The sequence below is a fragment of the Hyperoodon ampullatus genome (genome assembly GCF_949752795.1).
Source record: "Hyperoodon ampullatus genome assembly, chromosome: 14".
Classification (NCBI taxonomy): Eukaryota; Metazoa; Chordata; class Mammalia; order Artiodactyla; family Ziphiidae; genus Hyperoodon; species Hyperoodon ampullatus.
In genome coordinates this window covers 38,447,007-38,453,119 of record NC_136927.1, presented here as the reverse complement: position 1 = coordinate 38,453,119, position 6,113 = coordinate 38,447,007, and positions in this window count along the sequence as shown.

The following is a 6,113-nucleotide window of genomic DNA, read 5'->3' as shown; positions in this document are numbered from 1 at the left end:
ATCACCTCTCTCTCCCACTCACACAAGTGTGTGTAGACCCCAAAGCCTGATACTGCTCCTGATGTTTGCCTCACTGCTTTGCTTGTTTAGCAAATGCATACAGCGAGGGAGGAAGGTGGCTACTGGTGGCAGTTGTATAATCGAGTTCCATTTAAGCTCCTCAGTAAATCCCATGACAAACTGGCCTCTGGCTGGCGTGACAATTAGGCTGTGATTCCTTGAAAAACCCCAGGACCAGTGGAGGGAAAATAATGTGCTCCTGGAGAAGTAGGCCTGGAGTAACTGTAGTATATAGTGTGTATATATACATATATATATATATATATATATATATGTAGTGTCTATTATATAGGGGAAAGGGCAGAGCTGGAACAAAGCTAAGGCAATTCCTACTGCCTCCTGGCTTAACTTCTCAAAACTATGTAGAAGTCAGATGGCTGCCAAGGGAAAATATCTTTCGCAAACACTGTTGGATACTGTGAATTCATTAAGAAGAATGTTTAGGAGAAAGCAGGGGTCTAATCCAAAATACATGGCATTAACAAATACTCCAAGCCTTTGAGTTTGTTACGTGGGCTACCAGTTGAACTGTGGCTGACAGGTAATCCTAATACATTTCAGTCTAACTGAATACCAAACTAAAAGGGCAGGCTCTGGTTGGCCCAGTTAGCTTGTTAGAGCCCTGGAGGGCCTCTTCCCCACATTCAAATGTTTTTACTCAAAGCTGTAGTGGTTAGGATAGGCACATCATTCTTTTCTTAAATTCAGGCTGAAGGGGCGCGATGAACCCGTACCCGCACTGTGCCGTCTGAGCTGGCTAGCCTGCCAGCCTCAGGCTGCTCTCACTTCCTGCCATTCCTGTAAACGTTTGTGACTTGCTGCAGAAATTCCTATCTGCCACTTTTTTAAACAGTGTTGATGTCCTGACTGTGGAAATAACACTCATCCTCTCACTTGCATACTTTTAATTTAAAACTATTTAAGAGAACTGAGGTTCCATTTATTGTGTATATTTTTCTAAAAACCAAATAAAACTACCTATGAAAATGAACAAATGGATCAATTGCTTGTTATTTTAAGCTTAAGCCATTTCACTGTTACTACCAACTTTTCTTCTTCCAACAAACAAATCTCTCTGGGAAGAACTGAATGATTTTTTTTTTTTCCGTTTCCATTTTTTCCCATTCCTTGGAATTGTGTAATAGCACAAATTCTGTTCATACTGATAAATGTTCATTAAAATTACTATATGTTTGAAAAACATTTTCAAATTTATATGCTGTATATAATTTTCACTATTTTAGAAATGTCAGGCTTGGTTCTGAATTAATAGCGTTTGACTAGGTAATTCTCAAAACATGTGATCAGTCATAGGAAAGACATTTTACAGTATTCAGATGTTAAAATGAGCATTGAATCTAATTTTGCTCAATGGCAAAATTGGATTAATGGGTAAAACATTATTTTTTCAAACAGTACAAAGAGTTTGTAAGGTAAGTTGTCTCATCTTCCCTGACCTCCCAACCTTTCTCCCCAGAATCAACTAGTTACCAGTTTGTTGATATATGCTTGCAAGTGTGCTCATTATCATCCCTGTTTTTTTTTTTTTTTTTTTCTGGCTGCACTGGGTCTTAGTTGCTGCTCGTGGGCTTTTCTCTAGTTGTGGCGAGCAGGAGCGGGGGCTACTCTTCGTTGCGGTGCACAGTCTTCTCGTTGCAGTGGCTTCTCGTTGTGGAGCACGGGCTCTAGGCGCGTGGGCTTCAGTAGTTGTGGCACACGAGCTTAGTTGCTCTGCGGCATGTGGGATCTTCCTGGACCAGGGATGGAACCCACGTCCCCCTGCATTGGCAGGCGGATTCTTAACCACTGCGCCACCAGGTAAGCCCCACCCCATATTTTAAAATAGTATACTATATCTTCCATTTTTACTGAACCATGTATCTTTTTAACATTTTATTAAAGTATAGTTGATTTACAATGTTGTGTTAGCTTCTGGTGTACAGCAAAGTGATTCAGTTGTACCTATATATTATTTTCATATTCTTTTCCATTATGGTTTATCACAGGATATTGAATATAGTTACCTGTGCTATACAATAGGACTTTGTTGTTTATCCATTCTGTATAATAGATTGCGCCTGCTAATCCCAAACTCCCAATCCATTCTCCCCCACCCCCTTCCTCCTTGGCAACCACAAGTCTGTTCTCTATGTCTGTGAATCTGTTTCGTAGATAAGTTCATTTGTGTCATATTTTAAATTCCAATATAAGTGATATCAAATGGTATTTGTCTTTTTGTGACTTACTTCATTTAGTATGATAAATCTCTAGGTCCATCCATGTTGCTGCAAATGGCACAATTTCATTCTTTTTTATGGCTGAGTAGTATTCTATTATATATATATATATATATCACACCTTCTTTATCCATTCATTTCTTGATGGACATTTAGGTTGTTTCCACGTCTTGGCTATCGTAAATAGTGCTGCTGTGAACATAGGGGTACATGTATCTTTTTCAGTTAGTTTGCTCCAGATACGTGCCCAGGAATGACACTGCTGCATCATATGGCAACTCTATTTTTAGTTTTTTGAGGAACCTCCATATTGTTCCCCATAGTGACTGCACCACTTTACTTTCCCACCAACAGTATAGGAGGGTTCCCTTTTCTCCACACCCTCTCCAGCATTTATTTGTAGGCTTTTTAATTACGGCCGTTCTGACTGGTGCGAGGTGGTACCTCAGTGTAGTTTTGATGTGCATTTCTCTAATAATTACCAATGTTGAGCATCTTTTCATGTGCCTGTTGCCATGCCAATAAACTTTATGACCCTCGCCAAACTAATAGAAGAAAAAATGGTGTTTCCTTTTAATTTTGCATTTCTTTTATTAATAAGGTTGAATAGCTTTTAATCTGTTAAAAGCCATTTTTGTATTGTCCTTTGCCTCCTACTTTTCTTATTTAAGAGCTCTAGTATTTAGGAAATTCACTTTTGCAATTAGAAATTACAAATACTCTATCTTAATTTTTACCTTGTTACTGGCATTTTGCCAAGCAATACTTTTATGTAGTTATATTAATCTTTAAACACTTTCTTTCTGTGCTTGACGATTCTTTGAGCCATCTGAACTTCAAGTTTTTTGTTTTTGTTTTTATTGTGGTAGAAATACACAATTACCATCTGGAACATTTTTAAGTGTACAGTTCAGAGGTATTAAATACATTCATGTTGTGCAACCATCACCACCACCATCCATCCCCATAACACTTCCTCTTTAAAACTGAAACTCTATACCCATTAATAACGCTGGGAGGTGGGATCAAGATGGTGGAGTAGGACCCTGGGCTCACCTGCCCCCACAAACACATCAAAACTACAACCACATATAGTCTCGTTGAGAGCCATCTGAAGACTAGCAGTGTGGCTCTTCTACAACCAAGGCTGTAAAAAAAAAAAAAAAAGAACCACACAGTCTGATAGGGAGAATTGATGTAGTCCAGGCCTGCACCCATAGCAGGTGACCCAGAAGAGGGGATATCACAGGGCAGGTTCAGGGATCCGCCCTGGGGAGCAAGGTGTTCAAGCCACATATTAGGCACCCCAGCCCTGGGGTCCGACACTGAGATGAGCCCCATTAGCTGGCTTGACAACCGCTGGGTCTTAGCAGACGGCTCTAAGTAACCAGAATTCTGCTCTTGAACAGCATGCACACTTGCTTGCTCCCAGTCCCAGAGTGGAGGCTACAGATTGAAGAGCACCTAGTGCTCTGGCTGGCCTGCCAGGACCACCTCAGGGCACCCCCAGCTTGTACCAGGCTTTGAATAAATGTCTGCTCCAGTCCTTTGCCCATTTTTGAATTGGGTTATCTTGTTGAGTTTTAGTTCTCTACATAATCTGGATATTAATCTCTCATTAGATGGTATGATTTGCAAGTATTTTCTCCCATTCTGTGGGTTGCCTTTTTACTCTGTTGAGTCTTTTGATGCATAAAATTTTTAAATTTTCACCAAGTCCAGTTTGTCTATTTTTTGTTACCTGTGCCTTTGGTGTCATAGCAAGAAACAATTGCCAAATCCGGTGTAGTTGTTTTCTTTCTTTAGTTGTTTTCTTCTAAAAGTTTTGTTTTAGATCTTCCATCAAGGTCCTTGATCCGTTTTGAGTCAACTTTTTCTATGATGTTACGTCAGGGTCCAAACTTGCTCTTTAGCATGTGGGTGTCTAGTTTTCCCAGCACCATTTGTTGAAGACTGCCCTTTCCCATTTGACAATATATATGAGGGTTTATTTCAGGGCTGTCTATTCCATTGGTCTATTTGCCTTTGATCACTGTAGCTTTGTAGTAAGTTTTGAAATCAGGAAGTGTGAGTCCTCCAGTTTTGTTCTTTTTCAAGATTGTTTTGACTATCTGGTGTCCCTTGAGATTCCATATGAATATTAGGATGGGTTTTTCTATTCCTGCAAAAAACATCATTGGGATTTTGATAGGGATTGCATTGAATCTGTAGACATTTTAACAATATTGACTCTTCCAATCCATGAACATGTGTTTCCGTTTGTCTTCTTTAATTTCTTCCAGCAATGTTTTGTAGTTCTCATTATACAAATCTTCTACCTCCTTGGTCAATTACTAAATATTTTATTTTTTTTGATGCCATTGTAAATAGAATTGTTTTTGTAATTTCCTTTTTAGATTGCTCCTTGTTAGTGTGTAGAAATGCAAATGATTTTTGTGTTGACTTTGTTTCCTGCTACTTTGCTGAACTTATCGGAATCGACTTTTTCTGAAATCTTTATAGTTTTCTACATATAAGATCATACCATCTGCAAACATAATTTTACTTCTTCTTTTCCAATTTTTTTCTTCTTCTTGCCTAATTGGTCTAGCTAGGACTTCCAACACTATGTTAAACAGAAGTAGTTACGGTAGGCATCCTTGCCTTGTGCCTGATCTTAGAGGAAATACCCGGATATCACCCTTGTATAGACATTTTATGGTTGACTGACTGACTTCTTTAACATGCCATTGGAATCCACTTAGGATTTTTATTCATATCATGCTATCTTTGTTGGGTTTTTAAATTAATCCTTTGATAAGAATTTGGGGGCCTAGTACATGCTGAAGTTTAACCCTTGTGTTACCTCATAAAGATTTGATATAATTCAACTATGATAATCCCTGGCCCTTTTCTTCTCTAATAATTGCTCTGTTGCAATTTCTTTCCAACCACGTTTAGTCATTTATATTTTCCTTATAAATCATCTAATTCCTCTAACTTTTCCCATCTCACTATCTATACAAGCTTGTGCCATTTTCCTTCACTGGTAACTATTGAGATATCTTACTTTACATTCATTTTTTACCTCATTTTGTTTTTAAACATTTCCTATGTTCTTTATCATTTTCCTAGCTATTTGAATTCAATGGTTAACTCATCTCTATTTATTAGTGTTTAAGGCTTTGACTCCCTACTGAGCCTGACTCCCCCAACCCCTGCCAGTTCTGCTCTGCTCAGTCTCTGCTGTACCACAAGGGGCCTCCCCTTGGTAGTATTATATGACAGCTGGACACAATCCAGAAAAATTTTGTAAGTTTTACTTTTCAGACTCATATGTTAACAATTAGAACCAAGAACATAATATACAATCAGCCTGCTAAACTACATTACCAAATATTAGATGTTTCTCTTTTTTTTTTGGTGGGGGAGGTACATACACATAGACCATCATCTAAACTTTCAGATAGTAGTGGCTCTATTGCCCAAAATAGACCATGGCAAACGTCTTACTGTAGCAAAATTTCACATCTAGCCCAATCCGGCTTACTCTTATTTTTTCATAATCCTCTAAGGGCTGCACTGTCCAGTAGTCAGTAGAGCCACATGTGCCAAATACTTAAACTGTAGCTAGTCCAATTTTGAGTGTTATAAGTATAAGATACCAGATCTTGAAACCTTTGTACCAAGAAAATATTAATATTTTTTATTACATGTTGATGTTTTAGCTATATTAGGCTAAATCAAATACATTAAAATTTAACCAGTTTCTTTTTACTATCTTAATGTGTCTACCAGAAAATTTTACAATTACATATGTGACTGCACAGCACTACT